This window comes from Ostrea edulis, chromosome 5 (assembly GCF_947568905.1).
Source record: "Ostrea edulis chromosome 5, xbOstEdul1.1, whole genome shotgun sequence".
Lineage (NCBI taxonomy): Eukaryota > Metazoa > Mollusca > Bivalvia > Ostreida > Ostreidae > Ostrea > Ostrea edulis.
In genome coordinates, this window is record NC_079168.1 from 47984557 (window position 1) to 47989231 (window position 4675).

The 4675-nt window shown below is 35.4% G+C and overlaps 1 long non-coding RNA gene across 1 annotated transcript; it reads right to left on the reverse strand.

Annotated features, from left to right (window-relative positions):
* Positions 1–1512: 1512 nt before the first annotated feature.
* LOC130054551 (uncharacterized) lies at positions 1513–1890 on the reverse strand. Its single transcript, XR_008802838.1, has 2 exons — positions 1801–1890; positions 1513–1679 (listed from the first exon to the last, which is right to left on the reverse strand). It is a non-coding gene; the product is annotated as an uncharacterized LOC130054551 (long non-coding RNA).
* Positions 1891–4675: the final 2785 nt, after the last annotated feature.

A 4675-nucleotide genomic window follows, 5' to 3' on the forward strand; every position in this document is an offset into this window, starting at 1 on the left:
ATGTACATGAAAAATATAAGACCCAGAGCTGCAAATATTTGTGCTGTGAATGATGCAAATGTTACAATAAATTGATTTTAAAATGTAGTTGTTTTCATTAATTGTATCTACTAAAATGTATAGAAGTTGACTCATTTTATGACATTACACTGTAGTAGAATTGAACGGCAAGATTGTATGTTTGAACTGATGATTTGGACTATGTTTGAATTTGTTCGCTTCTCTTTTCCATTGAACAAGTCAATTGTTAAGTAAATTTTTCCTTCGGCTGAATTTTAACTTCATAGTGGTTGTAATCCCCCACCTCCCAACTTTTCAAGGTTGAGCTACGCCGTTGAACGTAGCCTAAATGACACTCTGGCAGTAAGAGGGTCAACAAAGGGCATGTACAAGAAGACATCTTACCTCGTCCCATTTTATGAATTCATTCCCTTTCACCAATGACTCCCGAACCTTAATCCGTTTAAGCTGTATTACATGCTGGTAGAAGCCAATTCTGGCTCCTGCCATGCTTACAGTCAATGTTAACTGGGTAGCTATAGTAAGGGTACTTGAACCTTTACGTCACTGCAACCATTATAGCGACGTCACGTCATTAAATTGTGACGTTATACCGCGAGTTTTACGCTACTGTACCATTCGACAAACTTCGGCTGATTCCGATACCCTACGAACGAGGTGATTCGAGTAGCTACTGTACCTGGTGCATTCCTGCAAACGAATGTTGCTAGCATCTAATATGTCGGCGGAGCTACCGTTAGAGCAAGTACAGCTATATGTAGGCCTATATGAGCGGATCCAGATTTTCCCCCGGGAAGTGGGATCCACCCCATGCACAAACTCCCCGTCGAGGCCTCATTACGTCACAGTGCCTACGAACAAACGAACTCTGGTGGAAGTTTGCCCCATGCATTGTCCATTTACAAAACACGGACAAGTCACGGATGCACGGAAATCGAAAATTTAGTACAAATCACGGATTCATTTTGCACGGATAATAAAATTGTCCGTGGATTTTTTATTATAAAATCAATTTATTTGTGACTTTGAATATACTTTGAATTGTTTTTGTGTACACCACAGGGAATATGTAGTTAGAATTTATTCAGTGGATTGTGACGTCATCATAATTGTTTCGTCACAAAGATTTGTCCGTGATTTGTATACAATATTTCCGTGATTCTTTCATTACATTATGTAAACATGTAATACAAGTATTTTATCATTATTTCATATAAATTCTTCAATTTACAGAATATCCGTAAACTTTATTATCCGTGACTGGAAAGAAAAATCTGTCCGTGATTTGTATGTAATATTTCTCCGATTCCTTCATCCCATTATAAACATGTGAAATTTACAGACGGAAGACTATATTTCTTTCATATTACAAGTATTTTATTGTTATTTCATATATATTCCGTAAACTATGGTATCCGTGACTGAAAAAAAATCTGTCTGTGATTTGATAAATAAGGTCACAAACTACCAGGAAATGGAGGAAAATTCGCCTTCAGAAGCCCATGTTTTAATTTTCAGATTTTATTACCATGGCAACCAATTTTCAAAAATAATGTATATGGTTCTTGAAAGTACACATGTGAAAGATTTTAAAGGTCCATCATGACATCTGATGCTAGCCTGGAAATGGGTCGAGATACACTCAGGCACCTGCCATCCTGGAAGTAAAAAAGCAACAAAAATGAGGAAAATATACCCATTTTCAACCCCTCCTAATTAAAAAAAAAATAAATTTCCCAAGTATAATGACAGATATCAACTTTCAGCAAAATTCCTAACCTTTCCAACAAGGCCAAATTTGCAATAGGGTCCTTGATTCCTTTTCGAGATATTTTACATCAAAGATGCAGCATGCTCTTTTCAACTTACCGTTTAAAGTTAAAGTAGAACTGCCCGCCTAGAAGTCAAACTCTCATACATCTCACAGTCACAGTTTCGAATCCCATAAAAAGGCACTGGATCAATGTAGAATGGTCACCTCCCTATATTAATACAGATATCAATAACAATGAAACTATTTAAATTCTATAGAATACTCTTTTAACATATTTACATTTTACCCTCGTCACTTTAGCTTCGTATTGGCAATTCGCCAGGTATATTGAGACTTAATATACAAGTCACGGATTCATTTTGCACGGATAACAATTTCCCGTGAATTTAAAAAAAAGTGTATTATATGTGTACTGACTTGTATTTGTATTCTGAACATCTGAATTCATAAAGTGAACAGTAATATTTTGTTCCGGAGAATGCATTAAATTTGCAATGCTCATTTAAATAGCGGACGAAATCGAATTTGACATTGCACTGTAATAAAGTTTTACAGATAAAGATATGAAATTGACATTCCGTTTTTAACAAATTTTACGGATCAATAAAAACTATAAACACATTCATCATTATTATTTATTACATCCGTAAACACATAAAATCACGGAAATTGCAAAAACGATAAGTCACGGACGATTTTTTTAAGTCACGGATTCACGGACGATTTTTTTTAGTCACGGATAACAAAGTTACGGAAATTCTCTAAATTGTTCTTAATGAAGAATTATAAGAAATAACGATTAAAATAAAATATTATTCAAGAAATATAGTCTACCGTCTGTAATTTAGTGTAAATTTCGCATGTTTATAACATACAGTGACGTCACAATGCACGGAAAATGTCCGCGACTGGTAGATTCTACTTACATACCCCCTACCTACATGCACAAAAAAAAAAAAAAAAAAAAAAAATTCAAAGTATGTTCAAAGTCACAAATCAATAGCATATTCTATATTTAAAAAAATGCACGGAAAATTTTATCATCCGTGCAAAATGAATCCGTGATTTGTACTATTTTTATCTATTTCCGTGCATCCGTGTTTTGTCAACCTCCCCATGCATTTTTAGGGGTTCAATTGAAACTATTTTACGCAATTGGAAGTGCATACAAACAGATATTCTCTTTAGAGAAGTAGACAGGTATAGCAGTTCCTAGATCCCTGTCCACTTCTCTAAAAATAATAACTTTAATAGGCAAATATATTTAAATTTTCTACCTACCCCATGGGTGGTGAGTTTGGACCCGGCCTCCATCGCCCCAATTATGTGTGCCTGACATCGTCTCTACCAATGGAATTAAGATATATATGTGATTTAAAAGAAAACGGGGGAAATCTGTGGTGTAATGAAAATTGCTCAATAGGATAATAAAAATCATTAAAATATCATTATTGAATGACAAGGCAGGGATTATCCTTTTAAATATTTATCTAATAATCCTTCAGTAAAAAAAAAAATCTTCATGTTTGATCCCCCCTTTTATTGTTGTAATGGCAAATTTCCGCCAGAGTTCGTTTGCTCACAAACCAAACTCTTCCAGCTAGCCATTATTATGGGATATAGCAATTTCATCCCAACGTGTGTATACGCCCACAAACTGATTATTACCTTCTATAGGGCGCAGCCATTACTCGTTTTAATTAGCCAATCAGTGACTTTATCAGAATTTCGATAAGACTCACTTTGAGTGTAAAAACAATATGGAAGAAAGAGTCCATGTTTTTGGGGAGTCGGCGTCTACACAAACGTCGGGATGATCCAGACTACGATTTCTTACGAAATTAGAGGTTGCATCAATTCTATAATTAGAGGTCGCGTCAGCACGTGACCTGTGTGTACACAATGAGGTTGCATCATCAAGCTAACGCTATGTGGGTAGCACGTGACCTGTGTGTACACAATGACGAACTACAAAACCTAGCTATGACGTCATAGCCTACTGCACTATGTTACGAAGGCTATGCAGCAAACTTCCGCCAGAGTTCGTTTGCTTACAAACCAAACTCTTCCAGATAGGCATTATGGGATAGCGATTTCTTAGACCGCATTCTATAATTAGAGGTCGCGTCATCAAGCTAGCACGTGACCTGTGTGTACACAATGCTTAGACCGCGTATATTGTATAATTTCACTGTAGAATGGCGAAAAACATAACGTCAAACGTAAACAACTTTCAAAACAAGAACGTAAACATCAAGTTCATTACTTTACACAATAATTTGAACAGTCTCCCTACTTTTTAATGATCTTTTGATCATTTTATGTTTAAAATAAAATCCATACTTTTATATTAATGCTCTTAATGTCAATGTCTTCAAACTTTTAATTACAAACTACTTCTTTAGTGTTATTTGCCTGCATGATAATCGCGGACTCACAATATACAAATCTTTATATTGTACTGCGTCACATAGGAGAGGTCTATTCGTAGGTGACGTAATGAGGCCTCGACGGGGAGTTTGGGCTATGCAGCTACTGTAGACATTGTTACTGTTGCATTATGGGTTGATATATCTAGGGTAAACAATATGGCGGGAATTTCGATAAACTATTTGCAGCAGATATTTTATTTTGGTACATCATGCTGTCTAATTAAATTGTAAGAAATGTACCAATTGATACAATTTACAGAATATATTCATATCTGCAAAACATTTCTGTTCTCAATAGAAATTGGGTTTCTGATACGGAATGGACAATGACCGGGGCATAGTGTGGACACATAAATAAGCTCCATAATTTTAAAATATACTCCAGAAATGTACATGTGTTTGAAATTGACAGATTTTATAAGCTTGGGTGTCATGTACTGTATTTTTT